The 27,858-nt window shown below is 42.7% G+C and overlaps 1 long non-coding RNA gene across 3 annotated transcripts; it reads right to left on the minus strand.

The window, feature by feature from the left end:
* Positions 1-581: 581 nt before the first annotated feature.
* LOC125328043 lies at positions 582-27,858 on the minus strand. Of its 3 annotated transcripts, XR_007204516.1 has the most exons (7): positions 27,700-27,858; positions 16,467-16,630; positions 14,577-14,684; positions 10,829-11,040; positions 6,297-6,407; positions 5,200-6,096; positions 582-3,620 (listed from the first exon to the last, which is right to left on the minus strand). It is a non-coding gene; the product is annotated as an uncharacterized LOC125328043 (long non-coding RNA). The 3 variants fall into 3 exon arrangements; XR_007204515.1 differs by having other exon boundaries at positions 582-6,096; XR_007204517.1 differs by lacking the exon at positions 10,829-11,040 and having other exon boundaries at positions 582-6,096.

A 27,858-nucleotide genomic window follows, 5' to 3' on the forward strand; every position in this document is an offset into this window, starting at 1 on the left:
TGTATTTTTCAGTCATGCAGATGAGCTGCTGCAGCAAGCATTCTCTACCAGGAGTTTTGTTTGCATTTCCTCACATGCCACATTTGCTCTTTGATCTCTTCCCTTATCTCTCAGCCTGTTGTAACTTTACAGCTCCATGCTTAGTGTCTGGGTGTTTCCAATTTAATTTTGGTTTTTATTAAATCCAACATGCTAAAATTAGAAGAACACCACAAAGGCACCTAGACAGTAAAAAAAACACAACAAAATGCTTGCTTTTGAATAAGCAACACAAATTACATCCCACACCAGATGAAGTGATGTTTTAGGGCAATTGAGACCTTTTTTTAAATCTTTCCCCTCATGACATCCTTTTAGTCAGAGATAAAGCTATTCAGGTGTCTTGACAGCCCAAATCTTACCTTACTGTGGCTAGATCTGTTTGAAGTGTTATCTCCCCTAAATTTTTTAACTGACATGGTATTTGTAGCATCTTTTAGTACTTTACAATTGTTACTGATATTTCCTTATTAATTCCTATTTAAAATTTATTAAAAGTGAGAAATCCTTCACACAACCCTTAAATAAAAATGAAACAAGAATGCTGTTGATCAACACTCTTCATTGTTTCTGTTTGCTGGATCTGTCTTTAATCAGCACTTATTTTTTGAATTTCAAGGAAGATTCACTGATGCATCAAAGCAGGAAGACAAAAGTAATCATTTAAGATAAAATTATAGTTGCATTCCATCCCCAAAAACCATATGAACCCATGCATTTTTCCCTTATTCTTTGGTGTCATTTACTGAATTTTTGTCCTCACTTTGTGTGTCACCTAATTAATCATAACACTTGTGCATGACTTTTAATTAGCAACTTAAATTTACAGCAAGATAATTAATGCAAGTGAATTCTATGTATAACACATAGATTTCCCTTGACAGTTTAAAGTGTGTATTCTCCTTTGCTGTGATCAAAAGAAACAACCCACATAGGAAAGCAAAGCTCTTAAAAGACAGTTTCACCTCACTGTACTTCAAAAAGTAACAAATGCTTGAATTTTCCCATTCTATTAGAGAGATGGTAATGAGCTCTTTAATATACAGAGGCATGCACTGTTTAATGTACAACAGAAGGAGTCTGGATCCTTGCTTAATAAGCAAAAAAACTTTGTTTTACAACTGGAGTCTCCTCTACAGTCCCCAACTTAAAAGGGAGCATCACATTTGTCTGCATTTCTGAATATTAAGAACTTCCAGACTTCATTTTGTCTGGTTTTAAATATTTAGTTTGTAAATTATATTTCAGCAGAGAGGATATTCTAGCAAAAAATAGAAGAGGATTTTAAAAGGATAATTTGGACTCAAGTGGAAACACCTGTGTTTTAAAACTGTTGGGATTTTATCCTTTGATGGCACCAGGCAGTAGGTTTGGAGTTCACTCCATCCACCAGCTGCCTGTAGAGGAGAGGGATAATGAGATAATGTGTTATTATCTCAGGGGGTCCTTCAGGTGCACTTCTAGGACAGGTGTGCCCTAGTACAGTGCTGGTTTCATGGTATCACAAGTGGAACAGGGCTAAAAGCTTTCGTATTAACCAGAGAAACCAACAAGTTAAGTTGGAGCTAAAAGATGCAACAGGATGCTCATGAACCGCTAATGGCACATTCCTCTGCTTTTTTTTCCTGAATCACCTGTTTTAGGGAAGCAAATTCAGTGTTTCATCTTCTTTGTAAATAGACTCTTCTTTCTAAAACAAAGTTCTAATGATGCTTGTAGAGGGATGTACTGAAGTAGAAGGTGAAACCTTGGCTTGTCTGTATTAGCAGTAAAACTCCAAGTTAATTAACAAATTCCTGCTTTCATCCATGAAGGGGACATAACAAAGTTCTTGTCATGGGGGTACCTGGTAGGACTGAATGTCATGTTACTAATGTATTAAATATGTATTATTGTAATTATTACTCCTCTAAATTAATAGATATTTTTAAAACAAAGTTTCTGTGGTCTAATGTGGAGTTGTTTCTAGCCTCCCCAGCTAAATCAAACCTAAGGGTCAAAAGAACTGCAAAAAGAAGAGAAATTCTGGGGGAAAAATATTATTCTGAGCATTTTTCCACAGACTTAAGTGGTGTTACCAAAGGGAGCGTTTGGGCACTTGTACTTTCATTTTAATACAGTGATCGTGAATGTATAATGAATATGAAATATCAATTATGTAAAGAAATTATTTAATTCAGTGAAGCAACCATTTCCACATATGCAGAATGCCCGTGGGACTCAGAGATGCCTTTGGTTTGTTTTCACTCACCCTGGTAGAAAAATCAATAAAATCTCAGAATTTAGTTTATAGTAAGTCTGATTTAATATGATTTCTTCAGATTTGAACCAGAAAAAATGGAGGGTAGAATCTGATCTCTCCAAATTTACTACCTAGTGGTTGGCCTACTTTCCAAGAGCTTCATGATCTGACTTAATTATTCTTCTTTTTTACTGAACTGGTTATGATACAATGAACTTTCATGCAAAGATGAGGAAGGAAATAAAACATCAGTACACATTAGCTCAAGGTTTTATGCTGGTACACTCACTGTGCAAGATTTTGTTTTGCTGTTCAGAAATAGTTTAATCAGACAATCTTGCCACTTTGTTAAAATAAATGGGCTTACTGTGTCTGTAGAGCTTTACTCATAAATCTGTTTGTGAGAACTGATGCCAGGGGTAACAATGAAACTACATCTGAATGTAATTATGGACTTTATTATTCTATCTATTTAAAAAAAATACGTTTCACTTTTCATATTATATTTTTTTTTAAAAAGTGTTTGGGGTACAGCATATAGGATTATATAGGGGTTTTAAATAGATACTGGTATAAAAAACTATAAACATGTACCTGCTGAATTCTAACAGAATTGTAAGTAGTTTAAAAGCAAATGTTGATAATTTACCATGTCACTATGAAATTAAAGTTCTTAGAAGACTTTAGAGAACTATAATACAGGAGCTTACTTCTAGACTTGATGAATTTTTCACAGCATTCACTTCACATATCAGATCAAATTAAATTATCGAATAGAATTTTTAAGGGTTATTTTTTTACCTAATAATTTGAGTTCCTATGCTTAATTCAGAATCGAACATCACATTTCTATTAAGTACATTATTTATTCTTCACTATTAATATAATGTATTCAACTGATTAGTATCATTTTTTGTTTCTCCGAATTGATATGAAAGAGGGGTTGGTATTAACTATACTTTTAAGTAGCCGTCGAGGTAAGTGTGAAAATTGCCACTAGAGCAGACATCCCCCTCCTGGCTGGCGAGCTCTTTGTCTGTGTGTGGTTTGCAGGGCAGCCACGAGGTGTCTTTGTTGTACCGCTGAATTTCCACATCGGGGCTACCAATACATGCTCGGAGTGCACTGGGGAACAAGAGCTGACACACTTCAGCTGCGTTGTGACAGATTTGCACCGGGATAAATCAAAGATTTAGGTCCCATTCTTGAAATTTTGGGTTGGTTTGGGTACAGAAAACTTGAATCACACAGCTCACTGCCTGGCTCTCACCTGGCAGCAGTTTTCAGGTGTTCTCTGAGCCAGAAGGGTGGGAACACAGTTTGCGCCTCTAAAGGGAGCCTGAAGGAGAGAGAAACACAAATGTAACTGAAGTAAGCAGAGGAACAACAAAAAACAACAGAATACAGTCCCTTATGAGTGAACAGGTTCAAAAATACTGTGTGGAGGAAAAAGAAGAGTAGAACTGCTCGTGCAGCATTTGCTACCCGTGGCTTTGTGTTACTGATCTCTGTCAAGGGCACTTCCAGCCCCACACAGGTAACAACTGGATTTTAAGGCAGGACTTAACAATCAGCCTTAAGCAGGATAAGGGGAGAGGAAAGGGCTGAGTGAGTTCAGTTCTGTGCAGAGATTTCTCAGAGTGGCGTTTTGCTGTTGTGCTCTGTGTGTAATTCTGAACCCTACAGAAAGACCCTTGTATCATCTTGAGTAGAATTATCCTGTGCCTTAAGGCAGCCAAAGTTTCCCGAGGTCACGGAGTTTCAATGGCCTGCTGCCTCCTCCTGAGAGGGAGAGCACTGCCTGTTACAGAGGAAGAGCTTCCATCTCCTTGGGCTGCAAAAGCACAGTGTGGTAAACATGAAATCAGAAGTACACCTGTACCTCCTGTAAAGAAGCTTGGCTTCTTTTTGATTCTCTGAATTTATCTATGCTTTAATTCTCTTGAACTTATCTATCATGCATAATACTCTTTCAATTTTCCATCTCTGCCTATAGCCAGGGCTCCTTTAAGTGCAGAATTTTATAATGGAAGCCTCTTTCGCTTTTGGAGGCTAACTGCACTCCATTAAAACACACTTTCTGTCTCTGCCGGTTTAGCAAAAAATTTCCATTTTGAAAAACAGTGTCATTAAAGATAGTTAAATGCTGAAGCACCATAAATATACAGGGCACTTGCATTACAAAGCTTTTAGAAGAGATGTCTTTATATCTAGAAGACACAGATGCAACACTGGATCTTGCATGTGTGTTCCAGGAAATTCAGAAGATGTGAGAACTTTCTTAGCAGTTGGCTGTTGTCTCCCAAATTAAGCTGAAAGATTGAAAGAAGGGACATGGTGGACTTGACAGAGCTGGGTTAATGGCTGGACTTGATGGTCTTAAAGGTCTTTTCAACCTAAATGGTTCTATGATTCTGTGTTTTAATAACATTTTGTTTGCTTTTGATTCACACTCCCTGCACACAAAGAGTAGCAGTGCAGCAAAGGGCAACAGGACACCGACAGAAGCCTTGAGGCTGTGGTCCTATTTCTGTGCTTCTGCCTTATCAAACACTGGTTTTCTGGTACAAAATTCAACATTATTATAAGATTCTTTAACTGATATTGGAGCACCCAGGATGACAGATGTGTTCTCACCACCACTGATCTGTTTGTGTTCAGGACAGGCAGCTCCACCACAGCCTTTGCAGTGTGGCAGCATTAGTGGGGTACCACCACTTCCAAACTTGACAGTGCAGACCCAGACATAAGTGGCCAAACAGCCCACAGACAGTTCAGCAGGAAAACCACCATGAGCTGACTGACAAGACAAGGGATAAACCTTCAAGTAAAATCCCAGACAAGGATTTAAAGGCTTGCAACAGAGGCACGGTCGGTTCTTTGGCTGGATGCGCCCAGGATTGTCTGCATTTACTCACCAATCTCTTCTGTGGGAAGAATCTCAGAAGGAAGTAGGACTGAGTTTGGCCCTGTGAAGTGTAATGGGGCTACAGCAGAGTTTTGATCCCATCTATGCTTTGAAACCAATGTTTTGCCTGATAAAAGAACGCAGGAAAGGCCCTTGGTTTCTGTGACTCCTGACTCTAAAGAGCAGTGAAGCCTCTCTGTAGTACAGACACACTGGCATCCTGGCTTGCTGCACAGATCCTCTGTAAGACACAAAATGAGAGCTTAGAGCCTGCAGAGCACCGACAGGTCTGCTGCAGAGGCCTCATTTCTCTGTCCCCTGGGCAGAACTGGGGATGCTGCAGTGTGTGTCTATTCCCACCTTACTTAATCTTCTATAGAGCTGATTGTCAAAAAAAAGCAACCAAAACTTTGACTCTCCCCATCTGTGCATGCATTTGAAGAGTCCTGGTACTGCACCACTTCAATAGCTTTTGCCTGCAAAGTGTCACGCTTTTCATCTACCATTTAATTCTCCTAAATGGATGTTACTCTTCTCCCCATTATGAATCTCTATTGCTTCCATGAAACATTATTTGCATAAAAGGAACTGAATAATTGATAGAGGATGTGAGCAAGAGCCAGCAGACAGCTTGGGAGGGGTTTGCTGGTAGTCCCAGTGAGTCCAACACATAGCTCCTGGCTCGTTTAATGGGATGGAAGCTGACAGGGTTTCCTTGTAGCTTTGCAGCAGAACTCAGCGCTGCTGCATGACCTCCTTGTACTCAGCTACTTTGCTTGTTGATCTCACTGCTCTCTTCCTCCATTAAGGGGAGAATTCTTAAAGCATGGGATGCAGTCTGCAGTCTGTGCTCACGTACACCTTCAAACACCACTGCAGCCAAGGCCTGGCAGGTTGATTCCATTGCCTTTATAAAACAAAAAGGAAAAAAAGTCTTAAATTCATCATATTATTAAGGGCAAAGTCTGGGAACAGCTGTAATTTATGACTTTGTTTGATCCTGAATTCAAACCTGAGTTTGATTTTGGGGCTCAAAAGGTGTGGGTTTTTTCCATATTAAGGTTTATTTTTAAAAAACCAAAACTCTATTAAAACTGTAAAACTCACCCTATGCAGATTTTTGCTCCTATTCTGCAACGTAAGTCTTATACTGAAAGTCTTCTGCATTTTAGATGTCTCCACTTAGTGAGATGACTGTCAGAATGAATATTTATATTTCTGAAAAAGAGAAAAAGCCATAGAAGCAATACGTCTTGTAAATAAAATAAGTTTGGCAGCTGTCTGAAAAAAAATCTAAAAATAAACCAAAATCAAATGATTTTTCTTTCAGAGCTTTCCACATTTCTATAAAGTACATCTTTTTTAACGATAAGCAGCAGTATTAGGAGAGCCTGGAAACAGCTGGAATGATTAGTATTTTGTTTGGTGAGGAGCCGTTTCAGCTGCTCTGACAAGCAAGCTGCCATTTTCAATGTAATCACTTTTGATTCTAAAGCACTTGCTTTGCTTTTAACTTTGTGCAAATCCCTCTTGATATTTCTCTTTTTAAAGCAGATGCATTTCCATATGTCCATAAAAGTTTCCTTGACAATTCAGCACGCTGCTCAGAATGACTTCCCTGATTCCTGGTGGGGGATTTGTGAAATGAGGCTGCTTTGTTCATTAAGGATACGTGTACATAATGTAAAACATACTTAATATCCTCAACCTCTGCACAGATGTTTTTGTTCTGAAAGGCACTCAAAGTTTCACTGATTTAATTAAACTTTTTTCCCCATTTATAAAGCAATTTATTAATAACTCCTCCTATTCCTGATAGATATATTATTCCATGGTTCAAATGTTACTCTTAAAGAGTTTTCAGTACTCTCTGAAGAGAAACAATTAAAAGATGTTTCTTAAAACAGAAAATCATGAAAACAACTGATCCAGATACCTCTGCTCATTCTGTCATTTTCTGTCCTCAGAATTGTGCCTGATGTTTTTTTGGGGAAAAGGCTTTCTGCAACAACAAGCAACTCTCTGGCACATTTTGTTAAAGTCTCAGTATTTTATTACTCAAAGTGTTTTACACACACTTTTTTAATTCTTATAAAAATAACCAGCAGCCAAATACATATCAGTAGCATTTTTAAATTTCAGTTCTTATTCCTTCCCACCAATTTGGCTGGAAACAGGTATTTGCAAACACTGGTAGCCTAATTTCTTGTGGCCTTTCATTTTTTATGAAGTGTTTTCAAAAGACTTCAATCAACCTTAATGGTGCATTTTTAGTTAAGGAAACAGAATGGAGAGAAGTCAATTTAAGCTCCCCAATGAACAAGTGTGTACAGAAAAAAAAGCCATAAATGGGTTTAGAAAACAGAGCCAGTACAAGCAAAATGCAGCGAGCAGAGCGCTCAGGGAAGCCAAGATATAATGGAAAGAGTAAAATACTGCAGAGCTTTTTAAACTATATACAATTGGAACAATGGGCTGGACCCAGACATCCACGTTTAAACTGTTAGGAGATAGGTGAAAAGCAAGCTGCAATTCTGTAACCAGGGCTAGAGAATAAGAGAATGGAAGGGCTTAAAGCTGAAGCAAATGAATGTGGGGTAGTTTAGCAGCATAGAAATCAAGTCAAAATTGGCATATTTCACTGTTTAATGTACCATGTGAAGAATCATCTCCTGGCTTTCCGTATTAAAGGACTATTAGTACCAAGCTCCTTAATGAAGCTGCTTTTATGCCACCTGTGAAAAAATAATACCTTTATTTGCACACCTACTTTTACCAAAATACTGTAAAAGCACGGGGTAATTAACACAGCCTCTGTGAGAATACAGTATAGATCAACAAAATATATAAAACAGGAATACACCTGGGAAACTATCACCCAGCAATCGTTTAATTGTCTCTCATTATTTAAACATGGCGTTAATAATGCATAGAACACATTTTTCCAAAGCATCACAACCTCCCCGGTAAAAGGGTAGCTGCATCAATATTAACAAGCCAAAGACTTAAAATAATTCAGCCCTGCTAAAGCAGAGCGAGGCACTCTCCCAGCTGCCTGGGCCCCACCAGCACTGCTTTCAAACAAACTCCTGTACAGGGTCCCGGCGATTATCGCCGCTTGTATCAGTTTATACGCGCCTTTTATGCGTGCTCACAGCTGAGTGCAGTTGTTTTTTCAGTCTCTGCCTCACGGTATGAGTCAATCCATTTGGGTGGCTTAATGCAAAGATTTCGTAATGTACACAGGGATGAGCAGCGCTAAGGCAACGAACATCGTGCTCATTATTCTTTTAACGGGAATGTCAACAAGAAGAGGAATTAGAGAGGAAATCGTTGTAACTCCAAAAGAACATCTGACTAACCACTACAGATGACATGTTTTTTCCTTTTTTATCCTCTTCATGATCCATAAAGCAGGATTTTTCCAAAACAATTAATTTGGTTGCCAAACCCTTCTTAATTCTAAGGAGATTTAAAACTCATCTACTTGGAGTCTGTCTCATGGAATTAGACCCACAACCAGATTACAAGCTATTCCATCATATGGCTGGTGTTAGCCCAGTTGCTGCTACGCGGTACATAATTGGACTGTTTAAAAAAAAAAAGGGAAAGAAATATAAACCTCCAAGTCTTCTTTACACTAAGCCCACTGGCACCTCTGTGTTTTATTATTTGTGTTACTTTCTCCTCAAAATAAAAGCTCAGCAGCCTGAGAGAAAGAGTTCCCAAAAACTTCTTCTAAGTAACCTTGATATCCTTGATATACAGACCCCACAACAAATATTAATGCTCTTTAAACGAGCCAATCGACAGCACTGGGCATTCCAATTCTACAGCAAAAAAGAGGTTTAAGTGGTAAAATGGTTCTTCTTTGTGTCTAGTGTTGGAGAGCATATGGCAAATTTCCACTTAACAACAGTCTCTTGGTTTGCAGCACAATCTAATTCCTGTGTTAATTCTTTTAATTATTAAGTGTGTATGTTTGTGTGCACACAAGTCTGTGTGTTAATTTGTTTCTTTAAAGAGAATCAGTGACCTTAAAAAAACCGAGGTGGACTTAAATCCTGATCCACTCCTTTGTAACATCGACTTAGAGCTGGGGTCATGGTGGTGGCTTTGTCGTCTCTGCTGGTGGTGCACAATGGTCTGTGCTTGATCTTTGCAGCCAAGATAAGGCCAACAGTTAGATAATGTCTCTGCTGGTAGCTGTGGTCTTGGGCCTCTGGTGATCCAAACATCCTGAATACAACACCACCACCTAGCCTTTGTGCATGTTACCTTTATGGGGGAACTATAGTGGCCAGGGAATATGGAGGAATGTCCTGAGATGGCACTAGAAGGGTTGCCCCAAAGAGATGAACCCAGCAATAAATCAGTGCTCTTACTTCATAATAGTCTTCTAATTTATCAAACCTAAACCAATTCCAAAAACTAGAAGCTTTTGCCCTTCATCAGTCTCTTCACTCATCCTGTCCCCTTCTAACTCTGTGACTGGACATGATATTGACTGCATTGGATGCATCATCTTTTTCTTTTTCTTTTTCTTTTTTTTTTTTTTTTGGTGTTGGCCTTTTATGTCTGTGATTCTCAGGATTAAACTTAAACTGAGTTCACAAGAGTAACACAAACAAGAGCAACCTGGAATGACCCGATTGCCCAATATGCATCACACTGGCAAAAAGACATGAGGCAACCCAGGAATTTGAAATAAAGAAGGACTCAGTTACAGAAAATGGAATAGAAGAGGCGTTTGACCTGCAGTTTGGACTGATTGTTCGAAAACATAATATGGTGCAGTCCAGATAAAGTATCTGCCTGGGAAAACTCTTCCCCTTTTGCAAACAGAAAGGATGAAATATTGTAAGACAAAGGGATGCTGATGCATGTGAGGACCATCCATTCAAATTCCAATAGAGCAACCCAATTTTTAGTTACACTTGAATAATTTAATTTAACTGTTTAACGTTTGTAGTGCAAGGATATAAACTGCTTAAACCTAGATATTTAAATTCAGATTAACTCCTTTAAACTATATTATTAAAAAAAAAAGAAATGCACTGGTATCTGATTTTCACCTTTGGCTTTCAGTTTGTAATAAAAATTCAAGTTATCCTATGTCTACCCTTTCCCCAAGAAAAGAATTGTCCCCTTGGGCCTCTAACTGGACACTGATCTTCTTGGGAGAGGAAGGCTGAAGTGGGAGTTTATGATGAATTCCAGCTTCTGAATCCAAGCTGAGATTTCTCCTCCCCACTACCAACATGCAGCTTTGACACTCCCTCCGCTGCTCTGCCTAGAATTGTGTGGGATCTGTTTTGCCCTGCCACAGAAACACACAGGGAAATTCTATTCTCATTTCTCATCCTCACTCTCTCCAGGGCTCAGAGGGAATGCCCCCTTTTCACTTCCTTCTCTTTGTGCAGCTCAGGCCATATTACGAACATTAAATAACAATACCTCTCTCTATCTCCGGTTTGTTCAGTGTGTAACATCATCTAGAACAAAACAAACTGCAGCATTTCCTAAAACATGAATTGTTTTTAAAAAATTCAGGCTGGCCAGCTGTTTGGAGTCTCCCAGCTAGGAATGCTGCCTTCAGAACCCCCACTTCATGCTCCAGCACAGTCTCTGTTGCTCACCACTGTGTCCATCTGTCTGCGTGGCGTGTCGCCAGCTCTTAAGTTGGCCGGATCTTTATCCAGGGTACCAAAACAACACGGATTTGGACTGACAGCCTCAGTAACTGCAAGTGTCACTTCTTCTGTTCCAAGTCTCTCTGCAGTGACAGCATTGCCTTCCTTGCTAGAGTGCTATCTCAGGTTGGTGTATCGCTCCCGTTGGCCTTTCGGCTCTGTTTCAGAAAACAACAGAGCGATATTGATGCGGAGCCATACAGCTACCAGTGAAAATAAAATAATCAGCATTGTATTCTTATATACATCATTTTTTATGTACATAAATGCATTTCTTCCACCTAGGAGCTATATACTTGAGGTCCATGAATGTGTAAAAAAATGTAACTGTTGTATAGCATGAAAACTCAATCACAAAACTCCCCTTGGTCTTATTGTGACAAGAACTTGCCCTAAATGTAATTTTGCTAAAGCTGGTTTAAAACAAGCAGGTCAGGACCCAAATTTGCAAACATAATTTGAGCAGTACTATGCTCCAAGGAAGTCCCACCAAAATAAATTAATTTCTACTAGAGACATTATCCATTGCAGTTCTGGGGACTGGGATAAAGTTCTGGGTGCAGAGAACATGCTTTTGCAGTATTTTTCTTTCTTTTGCATAGTTCCATATGCAAATGATCTTGCTGTAGGTTCTTTCTGACCCCACACTGTGAAAGGCTTCCTCTTGGGGCCATCAGAATTCATAATTACTTCTAAAATCCCTGGTTCAGAAGCAGGCTATTTCCTTTATAAATTCCTCTTAATTTCAGTGGGCTTATTTGCTCTACAACCATCACAAGGCAACAAAGCATTGCTTTTTTTTTCTGAGATCTGAGTAGTTTATGTTCTGGATTGAGGACAGCAAGAGCCAGATTGTCACTGTAACTGTAATTTATCTCTCAGACAATTGCTATATAGTGAAACATAAAAGTTTAAATCACAGGCCTGGAGAAAGCTCCCTGTGTTGAAGGAACTCCAGGGCTGTGGAAACATCTGCTATTTTGTCTTTGTCTCAGTGGCACGTGGAATTGCACTGAGGTAATGGAGCACCCTTTGCGTGTAAATCATCCTTTCGTACACACCGTTTTTTAAATATTGTTGCTGTTACTGTTTGTTTCTCATCCCATTGCTGTAAGTTTTCAGTAAATTGTTATCTCAACCCAGAGTCTCTGCCTTCATCCCTTTGACACTAGAGGGGAACAGGGGAAGGGGAGCATCTTATTTGGAGCTTAAGTTAAAATCTTTAAGAGAAAATAGTGCCCTGTGCAAAGAAAACAGTAAGATGAGATTGACACAGATACATCCATGGGAAAATTTTTCTAAGGCAAAGCTTGCACCACTTCTATGGTTGCACCAGAGCTCCTCAATTTCACAGCTTCCATGACAGCGAGCAGAGGCGTCAGGGCTGGTTAAGGGAAGGTTTGTTGGGCACCACCAGGGCAGTCAGACAGATGTGGGGTCCTCCTGCTTCCCTCTGCACTCCAACCTGTGCCTGAGCAGCAGCAGCAGCTGGGCCAGCACTGGGTCCCCCTAAGGAGCCAGGGACAAGGGCAGGGCTCATTCCCAGGTACCATCACTTTTGTGGCAAACCAAAACAGCTACAACAGCTCTGCAAGCTCATTGTATTCCCATCTATCGGGAGAAGGCTGCAAAAAGTGGGACCACCTCAGAACTTCAGGAAATTTCTGAATCATATACTGGAACACTTCCCATGCTCTTTTAAAAGTATCGCTGGTGGGTTGTGCTTTCTGTATATGGACAGGGTTATAACTAGACATGGATAACTATTTCCAAATTTCCCTATTTTAATTCTTTCCATTTTTATGAGGGTTTTTTTGAGCTTGCTAGTGTGTTCTGTTCTATTGTTAACATAGGGTCTTGCTGAGATTCCTCATCAGACTAAGCTTTAAGAGAAAACACATGCACAGCATAGAGCAGTTCCTCTGCTGTTTCTGCAGAGAAACAACACAAAATCTGCAGGAGCACAGAGCCATCCTCAACTACCCTCGTGCTCATGCTGGCATTCAGCCTCTGTCAGCCTTCTTCAGGGGCAGTAATAACATTATAATGAGACCAGGAGACAAAACTGTCAAATTCTTTCCAAGACAATCTTCCAGGCTCATCAGCATAGACAATCATTCCTTTCACTTCTGGAGTAATAGGAAGATTTTAACCAATATCTTTTGATTTGAGTTGGACTTGAAAAATTACATAGCTGGGGGCCCTATTTGAAAATGCAATGAGACTGAAATGTAAAGTGCAATTTCCCATGCAGTCTGCAGGGAGAATGAGGCACTTGTCCCAGCTCTCTTAATTGTCTCTGATTGCTGTTTGTGTAGCACAGTCACATTCTCGTCTTCAAAATCACCTTCAAGGGCCCCAACATTTTTCACTTCCCTGTTTTAAATCAAGAAGGGCTAAACACCCACCCATTCAACCATTACGGCTCTTTTATGTTATTTATGTGTTTTATGCTATTAGGCTTTAAAATTTTGTGTATTTAATGGGCCTTGACAAGTACTTAAGTAACAGGTTTGAGGACACATCAGTTGGACTTGGCACATGTTGATTAAGGTGTGCTTAACCTGACAGTTAATATTTTGCACCATTTTCCCAGCAGCCATGACTGTTATGGAAGAAGTGCTAATTTTCCAAAAATGGTTAGAGCTTGATTATTATGTTGGTTCTTTATTCACATGGCTTCATTATTTTGTTGGCGGTGCTCTGTGAGAGATGAAGTAGTGCTATTATTTCTACTCCCAGTTCCTTTCAATCTCTTGCAATCATTTAGGCACACGTGTGACATTACTCAGATAAGCAATTCTGTTTGCCTTCAGTGAGGCTGGGCAGCAAAATGCACTCCATAAAATGAGCTGCTGAACTTCAGGAGTGACTACAGGATTTTCTGGTATACAGCTGGGGAGGCAAACAAGAAACTGTAAAAATCATGATTGTATGTCCCACTATGTCTTCTCTGTCTACATAAAGAGCTTTCATTCACAAGGGATGTTCTGTCAGCTGGAAGCCCCTAGAGCCTCCCTCATTTTTTGGGAAGCCCAAAGGAGCCTGGTTAGGGAAGGAGGGAAAGGTCAGGTATTTGAAATAAGTGGAATCCAGAGAGGCCACTTTGTCCTCTAAAACTGTTTCTGTCTGTGGCTGGAATATTAGAAGCTGGTATTCCCAAGTTATCCGACACAGCAGAAGTCCAACTTAGCTTTTTACATCAAATTATTCATGGAAGTCAGCAGGAGGTGGAGATAAACTATTCATTCTGTGCATATCTATGTGAGCATCTCAGGAGAAATCCTCAAGGTCCTGCCAAGAAAACAAGTGAAAACATTTTAGGAATGGGAGGGAACATTCATAATTGAAATCACCAACAGCATAGTTTGATTAGTTAATTCTACCAGAATAAAGATGCCACCTTTCCTTAGATGATGGGGCAGCACAGAGGAGAGCAGAGGAAAGTATGAGAGCAGGAGGGAATGTGATTGTCACTCCAACATATTCTGCCAGCCTGATTTTACACACCACGGGACCTGTGTGACCCTGATGCTTAGACATCCTGACCTGATAGAGGGTACCCAGGCACACCTGACATTTCTCTCCTTCACTTCTTCCCTTTTGTCAAGATAATACTATAATGTCATCATACCACCATCAGGTCCTCGTGGAGATGCCCCTAAACCAACACCTCCCTCCACCTCATACTCACCCAAAGTTTACAAAACCATGTTTTGAAAGGCCTCTGATTCCTTAACACACAGTTGCAAATGAAAGGCAGGACTGCAGACAGAAGCCAGCTCCCTTTTGCCCTTCTTTGCTGGAGAAATAAAAAGTGGAAATAATTATTTAACATTGTCTTATTTTTCCGTGGCTTTTTGTTGTTATTATTCCAATTGCCACAGCAATTCTCTCCAGTCCTGGGTCTGAATGTGCTGCTCATGGTTCCTGCCTCAAGGAGCTGACAACAACAGGGGGAGAAACCACAGATGGACAGAGCCCAACAGACCACAGGGAAGGAAAAAATAAAACAAGCCAGGTTAGCATGTATTTGGGCTGACTCAGAGCACTTGAAATTTCACCTTAAAGAAAATAAAACTCCATTAATATTAAAGACTGTGCTAGTTTCAGACCGTTTAAGTTAATTTTTTTTTCTCTGCAACAAGAAAATAAATGCCACATAAAATGTGAAATTTCTTCAAAGCCCCTAGTCTAGCAACAGAGAAAGGAAATAAATGATGTTTTAAAAATGAACGCTTTTTCTTTAAATACCATATTTAAAATGAAGAGTATTGACTGGTTTTTGTTCTTTAATAAGATGTTAAGAGGTTTCTTAGTGGTATTTGAGGCAATGGGAATAAGTCAGGGTTAACTTGGCAGAAACCCCAAACCACACTTAGCTGTTCCCTATTGTAACAGTGAACAAAGGTTTTATTAACATCTTACTCCTTGTTGAGCCCAAAAGTCCCTTTTCAACACAACCACAGCCTTGAGTCTTCAATTTGCAGCTCTGTGGAGAGGATTTATGCCTTCAGATCCAGCACATTGTTCAGCATTTGTTTACATTTATCCCCATCAAAAGTTATCTATGAATAGCAGAGATGCTTAGAAAAAGAGTATTTTAAATAAATCAGCACCATAGTTTGCTCATCTCTCAAACTGGATGTCCTTGCCCCAAACATTCAGCATCAACTCTATCCCAGCCCAGGCCGAAGCTAATTAATTCACTGCCTTTTCAAGACCCAGTGTATCACCAGTCCTTTCTCCTTGAGGAATTTAAGATGAAGCATTTTTGGAAGGACAATCTCCTGCCACCTGGAAAGATGTATTTCAAGACCACACATCTAATAGTCACATTTAAAAAGAAATCAACTGTTTGCAGTCCTTCACAGTGATGTGGTGATGACATCCACATTTGGGTTCCTCCGGCCAGGAGGGACCAGCACCTCATCCACAGACCTCCCTCACAAGAAGAATTCCCTCTGTTTGACTTGAGCCCTAAGGTCAGCTTTCCTCATGTATCAAGTTTCCTAATCCACATTAATATCCAAACACATCAGCATTTCCTGATGCATTTTGTGCTTTGCCTCAAGGGCACAAGAGCACGTCGTGGGAAATATGCTCCCTTCCTTCATGGAAATAGTCTTTAACCTTGTATGATCTGCTGGCTCATGCTCCAGGGAAATGCACCTTTGTGGCCTCGGGGCACTGCAAAGGAGCATCCCCTGTTCTTTCTGTGTCCTTTCAAGTGCTTGATCTCATGGAAAAGATGGAAACAAAGAGACTGGTAGGCTTTTATAGATAGCAATAAAAACCTCCACTGATTTTGCATGGATTTATAGCAACTTTATTTTTTTTTCCACAGCGGACAGCAATTTTTCAGCTTCCTCACCAGGGTCTGTGTTTCTAGTTCGTGTTGCAGCTGCCGTAAAAAAGGGAATAAAAAGGGTTGCTCTCCAACCTCGAGAGGGCACCACGAGCCAGTTGAAAAAAAGGAATGGAAGCAAACAAGCTTTACCTCAGGCACCAAATATTCCTGTCATGAGGATGTTCAATTACAGTAATTAGCAATAATCACATAAGCAACAGGAGCTTCCCTTACCTCCCTTCACCCCTTGGAAGAATAGAGTCTACTTCATTAAAACCTCTGCTTCCTGCCTAATCCCAGGGACCCGTTCAGGGGTGCTTCCTTCGGAGACTGGGGGACCTGGATTCACCAGCGCAGCTTCCCAGCGCTGCTGCCAAGATGCCGGGACAATGTACGAACTGCAGAGGGGAAAAAAACATATTGTAGTGACTCATCTGACTCCAAAATGGAAGTTTTAAAAGGGGAGGGAGGAAGTGTGAAACATTAACAGGGCCTATTACATGCTGTGTGACTGTAGCCATGCTTTCCAAAACAACTCTGACCTACTTATAAGGGATGAGCTCTGTCCATGAAGCAGGATTTGGGTTTTTTCATAAATAATTATGTTTTCCCTCCTACCACCCGGTATCCAACCAACTTAGTCAGACAGTACCTGATTTGCAGGGGGAAAGCTGAAGTTAGATTTACTGAAGGTCACAAGAAATCACATTTGTTTAAAGAAAACAATTTTTTACTATTTTAGCCTGGATGCATCTCAGTCCAGTATCTTAAACTCAAAGCCATTTTTCCACCCTCCAAACTGAAGCATTCTGAAGAGGAAGCACAGGGCACTTCACCTGCTGGGAATGCAGAGAGCAAGGCAGCCCCCGGCAAAGCACTGGGCTACATCCATCCACACAAGGAATGGAGTTGAGGGGTTAAAATCTGCTGCCCTAATCTCCATGAACACAAAATGATCCATAATACCATGCCATGAAGACCCTCTACCCCAACCTGCTCCAACAGTCAAATTAGGAGTGAGCAGATTAATTGTAAAAATCAGAAATTAATTTTAGCAACATTTCTACTTCTTTTCCCTGCTACATCGCCTTTATAATGGTGTTATTCTAGTTGCACATTTTCTTGACAAATCTAATTTTTGGTGCTATTGATAACTTTGCAGTATAAAACCTGAAAGAAAACAAAGACATTTCAAACTGGACAAGTAAAACAAAAAAAGTAAACTATGTTAATGTTAAAAATTACTCAGTGAGTTTGGGTAAAGAAAGGTAGCTAGAGAGTTCTGAATGTGCTTAAATTCCTCAGTGTGGATGAAAGAACAGGCCTGGATTTTCCTGATCTCCAAATGCTTGAAAATACAGGCAGCACAAAGGTATCTTCCATACTGACTTTCCAGAAACCAGGATTGTGCTCTCAATGTCTTCAGTGCATTGTCTGAGCCATCCAATATAGACGGGAAAGTCTGGATTCAAGATATAGCACAAAGTATCAAATTTCACTAATGGCTGTAAATCCATGTTGTGAATCAATGACTGTCCCACGTGAAAGGCAAAAGCAAAGGAAAAAAACAGGAATTCAGTTCTATTAGGCTTTAGGTCCTTCTACCCCAAAATAGCGTGCAACATGATAAAGGCAAAGAACAAATTGGACCTATTCAGGACATTTGGCAATCTGATAGCAATTCCAGTCAGTGACATTTCACAACCAGCATTTTGCTGTATCCTCTGTACTCAGGAAACCAGATGGACGCTCTACATTCTCACCATTGGTAAGCTGAGGGCAGAGATGGGGAGGTCTTGTTGTTCGAAAGAACAACCATGCAGAAAAAAACCCAGTATACAAAGGAAACCACGAATTTCAGTCATATAAAAGTACAGAAAACAAGTGGTTCATTCATGACCAAGAGGATTCCATTTACAGATGTTTATTTTGGGGCAGCACTGCTGTCATTTAAACAGAAGTGCTACAAATACAACATTTTAGGACTCACATTACAACACAGAGAATTAAATAACTGCAGTTTCTTGTTTCAGTATAGATTTACACAGGTACTCCTCGTATCGATTGGTTTTGTCCTCTTTTCAGACTTCTGACGGCCACTAGAGCTCAGGATGATGATTAAGTCTTAGAGGTGTGAGGGCCATGAGTTAAAAAATGATGTGTGGGTTTTGTGGGAACCTCAGATACTTCAATTTCCATCCCTCCAGCTCTATCCCCAGCATTTATTTATAAACACTTCCAAATGGCAAACAGCAACCTCCTCAACGTCAAGTCAGAGAATTGCACAGTCACAGAACCACAGAATAACTCAGGTTGAAGGGACCTCTGAAAATCATCAAGCCCAACCCCACTGCTAAGGCAGGGCCACCTGGAGCAGGTGACACAAGAAGGTGTCCAGGTGGGTTGGGAATATCTCCAGAGAGGGAGAATCCATGACCTTCCTGGGCAGCTTGTTCCAGTGTTCTGCCACCATCAATGTAAGAAGTTCTTCCTCATGTTGAGGTTAAACTTCTTATGCTTTAGTTTATGGACATTGCTCCTTGTCCTGTTGCTGGGCACCACCAAAAAGAATCTGAAGACTGAAGGAGCTGGGACTGTTCAGTCTGGGGAAGGTCAGAGAATTATATCAATGTATATAAACCCATGGTGGGAAGGAATTAGAACACAGAGACCAACTCTTCTCTGTGGTACCCAGTGAGAGGACAAGAGGCAATGCAATGGACGTGCATTGCAATAGAGGAAACTCCATTTAAATATGAGAAGTTTATACTGGGAAGGAAATCAAACACTTGAAAAGGTTGCCCAGACTTGTTGTGGAGTCTCCATCCTTGGAGATACTCAAAATCTGAGAGGACACAGCCCTGAGAAACCTGATGTACGTTGATTCTGCTGCGAGCAGGGCTTGACTAGACAACCTCCAAAGGTCCCTTCCAACCTCAACACTTCTGTGATTCTGTGACTGCCGAGCCAGTTTTTTTTCCAAGTTACTGATGTGTTTGGACACAGGAAGAGCCACAAGCTGTATCAACAAACTTCTGCGACTGGAAAAGCTGAATTAATTGCTAGAATCACGCCAGTCAGCTGGAGAGGACGCAAGTTTCTGTTCGATGGCCTGCCAACATAAACATTATTTTTGCAGAATCTGAGCTCTAGCCGAGGGCTGGGTGCCAGATTTCTTGATGTGCCTCGAGAAATCTCGACTTCGTTAGCCACAGTAGTAGCACCCTGATAAGAGCTGCATGTGATAGCAGTGGGAGGGGCCGGCTGAAATGGGGATTGAGCCTGCGCCACCAGATCTGCTGCACCAAAAAGGGTACGGATGCCTTAGCCCAGCCAGAAAATCACCTTGTGGCAAACAAGTGGCAGATATAGGAAGGAACTACGGAGATGGTTCCAGAGCACCCAACAGAGAGGCCTGGAAGAGCTGGCCTTCTCATACTCTGGGAAAAACTGTCAGCAGCCCCCAGATCCCCCTGTTCATTTCTAGTCTTCCACCCAGCCCGTGGAGAAGTATTTCATGAACATTCATTTCAGCAGAAATACTGTCCTATTCTATGGCTGTAGGTGGAGTGGGAGTAACAGCCAGGCACCAGAGCAGGAAGAGGTAAGGGATAAGCAAGACTGAGCACTGCTAAAGGAGCAGGCTGGCAGCTGAGCTTCTTGGTGGAACTTCATGCTTCTTCATGGATGGAAAACAGGAACGGAGAAAGAATGGTCCTTCCCTTTCATTTCCTGGTTACATGATGAGCTGTTTGATTGTGATAAGGGAGATTTCATTGCCAGCTTTGCCTTTTTGGCAGAGGGCTCTTTTAAGGTCCAGTTCCTGGAATAAATTTAAGCTTTCTTTTTTTTTTCAGGCCTGATGATTTCAGAAAAAGCAATGTAAACATAATTCCGAAAGACACAAACTGAGAAGCAACATTCCTCACATCTCAAAATCGTTCAGCCTAGTTTTTAAGTCCATCATGTAAGTTAGGGAAGAAGGTATACGTAATTATTTCATCTGCAAAGGCAGATGAAAATACTATTTTAAAGTACATCCAGTGTATTCCCAATCCCCTTTTTAGATCTAGCAGTGTGGTCTGTTACATCAAGCATCATAAGGCTGTATGTTTCACAGATTCAGTTGCAATGCTTGTCTGCCCCCTTCTATATAGATGACATGAAATGAAACAAACTGGAGCTAGATGCTGAGGAATTATTTATTTTGAAAAATGATTGCACATTTTTAATCATGTTTGCCATGGTTAATTACATAGACCTGCTCAGGAACAAAACTAATCTTTAGGCTGGCTTTATTTTTCATTTTGTTATGTACTATGTCTCCAAAATGTTGAACTATAATTTATTCCTAATCACACTGGTGTTTTTGTAGCACAATCAATAAACATCCAACAAAGGACGTCCTCTGCATTTTGTTACAGCTTAAGCAATTTTCACTTCAAACCATGTTATTCTTTACTCTTTGCTTTCTTGTCCAGTTCTGCACATCAGATGTCTATAATTGCCATCCTCCCAATTGCATACACAGCCGGTTTATTTCTCACATCCAAAACAGGAGCACAAGCATAAAGGCTGACTGTCCTGGGTTGCAGTGTATTCTATTACCATCCCCATCAGCTGTTGAAATCAGGTGGGGCAGTGTTTCCTTGCCTCCTCCCCCCAGACTATCTTTCTGTTAATTGCCCATCATTGTCCTGCCACATGACTCAGAGATAACTCCCTCCGGACTATCTTCTGTTAATGAGCCTAATCAACACTTTGCCTCATGACTCGTTACCCCATTGTGAGATGCTCCACCCAGAGGGAGGAACCAAGCATCCCATCGTGGATATAAGCTGAGGCTGAACACCAGAGACACTGGCTTCCCACTGGATTTCCAGAGGGCAGGAGCTACACAGCCACCATTGGACTTCCTGAGGAAGAGCAGACTGTTTTACTACAGGATCACTGCTTCAGAGGACTGCAGCCACCATTCTACCAGACTGCTACCACCACCCTGCCTAACAGGGTGTCAGGTTGTACCTTGACTCTGTCAGTTTGACAGTGTTTTCTTTTTTTTTTTTTTTCTTTTCCCCTTTTCTTTAATTTCCATTAAATTGTTATTCTGACTTGGTGCCTCCCACTGGTTTGTTTTCAAACTAGCACATAATTTGGCGCCCAACGTGGGGCAGCTCTGAGAGAAAGTCAGAATTACAATTTTGTGTTAACGGAAACCTATTCACCATGGTGCTCAGCTTGTCTACATGGGTACTGTATCTTGCTCTCTATATTTTTCCTCACATGGGGAACTACCTGCCTGTAGTATTACTCCTGTTAAAACCAGGGAATGGTATGAGAATTGCTTTAATGGTTTATTATGTCTACAGCATAATAACCTGTGAGGCGATGAATACCATTCGGAGTATATACTCAGTTTTGTTTGGCTGTCCTAGTCTGGGCTCTTATGTCTGGGATCTCCTCAACAATCGCACCCAGCCCCTGGTGGGAGGAGTAGAGAGTGGTTTCTTCCAGCCTTTCAGGCCAGGCACAGCAGTTTTTGAAAATATTGAATTCCCTCTGGATGTCAAAGACGGCATAAACTTGCTGTCAGTTCTGCTTTGTCTTCTCTGTACAGCCTGCACCATGTTCACCATGCTTAGAATCAGAGCTATGGCACAGCATCCTCAGGATGAGGGAGGGAAAAAGAGCAGAACAACAAACACCATGCCTATGCAGACTGACACAGAGGAGAAAGGAACCAAATGCAAAGCAACAGCGTCCATGTCTACGCAGACTGTCACCGAGGAGAAAGAACCCAGATGCAAGACAACAGCGTCCATGTCTACGCAGACTGACACAGAGGAGAAAGAAACCAAATGCAAAACAACAGCGTCCATGTCCACGCAGACTGACACAGAGGAGAAAGAACCCAGACGCAAGACAACAGCGTCCATGTCCACGCAGACTGACACAGAGGAGAAGGGAACCAAAAGCACTGTCAGCGTCCCCATGCAAACCATCACTGAACCAGAACAGCCTAAACCAATTGCAGTTGCCCCCGTTCAGAAGAAGAAATCAAAAAGCAAATCAGTCCGCATAGTGACTGACGAGGATGCAGCAGGACCTTCGCACCCAGCAGAAGAGGCAGAGCCAGAGATCATCACTCGGTCGCTATCCCTGGGTGAGCTGCGTGACCTGCGGAGGGAATTCACCCGCCAGACAAACGAGTCTATCCTGACCTGGCTGCTCCGCATCTGGGACGCTGCAGCCAATGACACCATTCTGGACGGAAGTGAGGCCAGGCAACTGGGATCTCTGTCCCGGGATGTGGTCATTGACCAGGGGATCGGGAGAACCCAAGAAACCCTCAGCCTCTGGCGGCGACTGCTTACAAGTGTAAGGGACAGGTACCTTTGTAAAGAAGACCTCCAGGTGCACCAAGGAAAATGGAGCACAATGGAACAAGGTATCCGGTGCCTGAGGGAATTGGCTGTGCTGGAGATCATTTTCTCAGAAGATGAGAGATTTCCTAAGAGCCCAGATGGTGTCCAGTGCACGTCACAGATGTGGTTGAGGTTCGCACGCCTTGGACCAGAGATATACTCCCGTTATCTGGCAACGCTGCAATGGAGGGAAGGCGAGGACAGGGTGGGCGTCTTGGTGAACAAACTGAGGATTTACGAGGACACCGTCACAGCCCCGTTTCGCACCCATGTCTCATCCGTGGAAACAAGTCTTTTGGCTGAGCAAGTCCGGAGCTTGATTGAAGAAGGCCATCAGAAATTGAAAAAGGAACTTAAGGAAGAGATTTACCAGATCTCACCAGAACCAACAAGAGTCTCTGCCATTAGGAGCCGGCGACCCCCAACCAGGGAGAGAGGATACACTCCACGAGGTAACCTCTGGTTTTTCCTTCAGGAACATGGAGAAGACATGAGTAAGTGGGATGGAAAACCCACCTCCTCCTTAGCAGCTCGGGTACGTGAACTAAAAAGAGGGACAACTACCACAAGAAGCGCATCTAGAGTCAATATTGCTCCGGTCTCTCGCACACAGAACTCCAGACAGTACCGGAATGATAATATGACCGATCCTCTTGAAGGGACCTCAGGAACGTGTTCACCGGAAGGGAGCAACATGCAACACGACCAGGAATAGAGGGGCCCTGCCTCTAGCCAGGTAGAGGAAAGGGAGAATCGGGTCTTTTGGACTGTGTGGGTCCGATGGCCTGGCACATCTGACCCACAAAGATACACGGCTTTGGTTGACACCGGTGCTCAATGTACTCTGATGCCATCAAGGTATGTGGGAGCAGAACCCATTTCTATTTCTGGGGTGACAGGAGGATCCCAGCAGCTGACTGTACTGGAAGCTGAAGTGAGTTTAACTGGGAACGAGTGGCAGAAACACCCCATCGTGACTGGCCCGGAGGCCCCGTGCATTCTCGGCATAGACTATCTCAGAAATGGATATTTCAAGGACCCAAAAGGACATCGTTGGGCTTTTGGGATAGCTGCTGTGGAGACAGAAGATATCAGACAACTGAGTACATTGCCTGGCCTCTCAGACGACCCCTCTGCCGTGGGACTGCTAAGAGTTGCAGAACAACAGGTGCCAATCGCCACAGCAACAGTGCACCGCCGGCAATACCGCACCGACAGAGACTCTGTGGTTCCCATCCATGAGATGATTCGCAAACTGGAGAGCCAAGGGGTGGTCAGCAAGGTCCATTCACCTTTCAACAGCCCTATATGGCCAGTGCGTAAGTCCAGTGGAGAATGGAGGCTGACGGTGGACTACCGTGGCCTGAATGAGGTCACGCCACCATTGAGCGCCGCTGTGCCGGACATGTTGGAACTTCAGTACGAGCTGGAGTCCAAAGCAGCGAAGTGGTATGCCACTATTGACATTGCCAATGCCTTCTTCTCCATTCCTTTGGCAGCAGAATGCAGGCCCCAGTTTGCTTTTACCTGGAAGGGTGTGCAATACACCTGGAACCGACTGCCCCAGGGGTGGAAGCACAGTCCCACCATTTGCCACGGACTGATCCAGACTGCATTGGAAAAGGGTGAGGCTCCAGAACATCTGCAATACATCGATGACATCATCGTGTGGGGAAACACAGCAAAGGAAGTGTTTGAGAAAGGAGAGAAAATCATCCAGATTCTCCTGGAAGCTGGCTTTGCCATCAAAAGGAGCAAAGTCAAGGGACCTGCCCAAGAGATCCAGTTCCTGGGAGTAAAGTGGCAAGATGGACGACGTCAGATTCCCACCGAGGTCATCAATAAGATCACTGCGATGTCTCCACCGACCAGCAAGAAGGAAACACAAGCTTTCCTAGGCGCCATAGGTTTCTGGAGGATGCACATTCCCGAGTACAGCCAGATCGTGAGCCCTCTCTACCTGGTTACCCGCAAGAAGAATGATTTCCACTGGGGCCCCGAACAGCAGCAAGCCTTTGCCCAGATCAAGCAGGAAATCGCTCATGCGGTAGCCCTTGGCCCAGTCAGGACAGGACCAGAGGTGAAGAATGTGCTCTACTCTGCAGCCGGGAACAATGGTCTGTCCTGGAGCCTCTGGCAGAAGGTGCCTGGTGAGACTCGTGGCCGACCACTGGGATTCTGGAGCCGAAGCTACCGAGGGTCTGAAGCTAACTACACTCCCACAGAGAAGGAAATCTTGGCAGCCTATGAAGGAGTCCAAGCTGCCTCAGAGGTAATTGGCACTGAAGCACAGTTGCTTCTGGCACCCCGACTACCGGTGCTGGGTTGGATGTTCAAGGGAAAGGTTCCTTCCACGCATCATGCCACCGACACCACATGGAGCAAGTGGATCGCCCTCATCACACAGCGTGCCCGTATTGGAAACCCGAATCGCCCTGGGATTCTAGAAATTATAACAAACTGGCCTGAAGGTGAGACTTTTGGATTATCTTCTGAAGAAGAGGAAGAGCAAGTGACTCGTGCTGAGGAAGCCCCACCATATAATGAGCTACCGGAGACTGAAAGACGTTATGCCCTCTTCACTGATGGTTCCTGCCGAATTGTAGGCGCTAATCGAAAGTGGAAAGCTGCAGTATGGAGCCCCACACGACGAGTTGCACAAGCTACCGAGGGACAAGGTGGATCGAGTCAGGTTGCAGAGCTTAAAGCCGTCCAGCTGGCTTTGGATATTGCTGAACGAGAGAAGTGGCCGAGGCTCTATCTCTACACCGACTCATGGATGGTAGCTAATGCTCTGTGGGGATGGCTGGATCGCTGGAGAAAGGCCAACTGGCAGCGCAGAGGGAAGCCCATCTGGGCCGCTGAGATTTGGCAGGACATCGCCGCCCGAGTAAAGAAGCTGACCGTGAAGGTTCGACACGTGGATGCGCACGTACCCAAGAGTCGGGCTAATGAAGAGCATCGCAACAACGAGCAGGTAGACCGAGCTGCCAAGGTGAAAGTATCACAGGTGGATCTGGACTGGCAGCACAAGGGAGAATTATTCCTAGCTCGTTGGGCCCATGATGCCTCTGGTCATCAGGGGAGAGATGCAACATACCGATGGGCCCGTGACCGAGGGGTGGACCTTTCCATGGACAGCATCTCACAGGTCATCCACAGTTGTGAGACCTGTGCTGCAATCAAACAGGCCAAGCGGGTGAAGCCTCTGTGGTATGGTGGACGATGGTCAAAGTACAGGTATGGTGAAGCCTGGCAAGTTGACTACATCACCCTTCCCCAAACCCGCCAAGGCAAGCACTACGTGTTGACCATGGTTGAAGCAACCACTGGATGGCTGGAGACCTACCCTGTGCCTCATGCTACAGCCCGGAACACCATCCTGGGCCTGGAAAAGCAAGTCCTGTGGAGACATGGCACCCCTGATAGGATCGAGTCAGACAACGGGACTCATTTTAAGAACAGCCTCATCAACACCTGGGCCAGAGAATACGGTATCGAATGGATATATCATATTCCTTATCATGCACCAGCTGCTGGAAAAGTTGAACGCTGCAATGGACTACTTAAAACTACCCTAAAGGCACTTGGTGGGGGGACCTTCAAAAATTGGGAAGTGAACTTAGCGAAGGCCACCTGGATAGTCAATACCCGAGGGTCCATCAATCGAGCTGGTCCTGCCGAGTCTGAACCCTTGCACACAGTGGTGGAGATAGAGTCCCTGCGGTACACCTGAGAGGTATTTTAGGAAAGACTGTTTGGATTAATCCCACCTCAGGCAAAGACAAACCCATCCGTGGGATTGTCTTTGCTCAAGGACCTGGTTGCACTTGGTGGGTAATGCAGAAAGATGGGGAAACCCGTTGTGTACCACAAGGAGACCTAATCTTAGGTGAGAACAGTGTGTAGGTTTCACTGTGTATATATATATATGTATATATATATATATATATATATATATATATATATATGTATGTGTGTTTTAGAGTTTAAGAAGGTATTGATTTGGGATAATGTAGATGGTAATAGAATAAGGGGTGGATAATGTCCTGGGTTGCAGTGTATTCTATTACCATCCCCATCAGCTGTTGAAATCAGGTGGGGCAGTGTTTCCTTGCCTCCTCCCCCCAGACTATCTTTCTGTTAATTGCCCATCATTGTCCTGCCACATGACTCAGAGATAACTCCCTCCGGACTATCTTCTGTTAATGAGCCTAATCAACACTTTGCCTCATGACTCGTTACCCCATTGTGAGATGCTCCACCCAGAGGGAGGAACCAAGCATCCCATCGTGGATATAAGCTGAGGCTGAACACCAGAGACACTGGCTTCCCACTGGATTTCCAGAGGGCAGGAGCTACACAGCCACCATTGGACTTCCTGAGGAAGAGCAGACTGTTTTACTACAGGATCACTGCTTCAGAGGACTGCAGCCACCATTCTACCAGACTGCTACCACCACCCTGCCTAACAGGGTGTCAGGTTGTACCTTGACTCTGTCAGTTTGACAGTGTTTTCTTTTTTTTTTTTTTTCTTTTCCCCTTTTCTTTAATTTCCATTAAATTGTTATTCTGACTTGGTGCCTCCCACTGGTTTGTTTTCAAACTAGCACACTGACTAAGACAAGTATAATTACTGTTCACAAGAACAATTCTGCAAGATCCAAATCTAGCAAAGTTTGTAAGCATATATTTAATTTAAAACATGCTTGTATTTCCATTGCCTTTGACAGAATACGTTTTATGTTAAGGCTTCTATGGAAATTCTCACACTTGAACTATGCACAAGCTAAAGACCTTCACTGGATCAAGGTCTGAGCACCTCACAAACTGAGCAGATCTATTGCACTAAATGCAACCTTCTTTGTCTTTCAGAAACCAAATTCCTTTACTGTCTTTACACTGCAATAGACTCACACTTCAATTTAAGATCTAAAATGGAGAATAGAAATATGACATACATATTAAGTGAAATTTCAGATATGAGAGTTTCTAATCTGCAAAAAAGCTTCAGTGGAAGTGGTTCATTCTTAGCAAATTACCTGTGACAAGTCAGAATTTCACTGATCAGCTTCTCAAATACTCAGTGTCTGTTCAGAGGAGTATCTAAAAACTCATCATGCCCAGTCCTTGACGAGGAACAAGAATTCAATTCAAACTGAAAAGAGGCAGTGCTGGGAGAGGTTCTGACATTCAGAAAG

This window comes from Corvus hawaiiensis, chromosome 6 (assembly GCF_020740725.1).
Source record: "Corvus hawaiiensis isolate bCorHaw1 chromosome 6, bCorHaw1.pri.cur, whole genome shotgun sequence".
Taxonomy (NCBI): domain Eukaryota; kingdom Metazoa; phylum Chordata; class Aves; order Passeriformes; family Corvidae; genus Corvus; species Corvus hawaiiensis.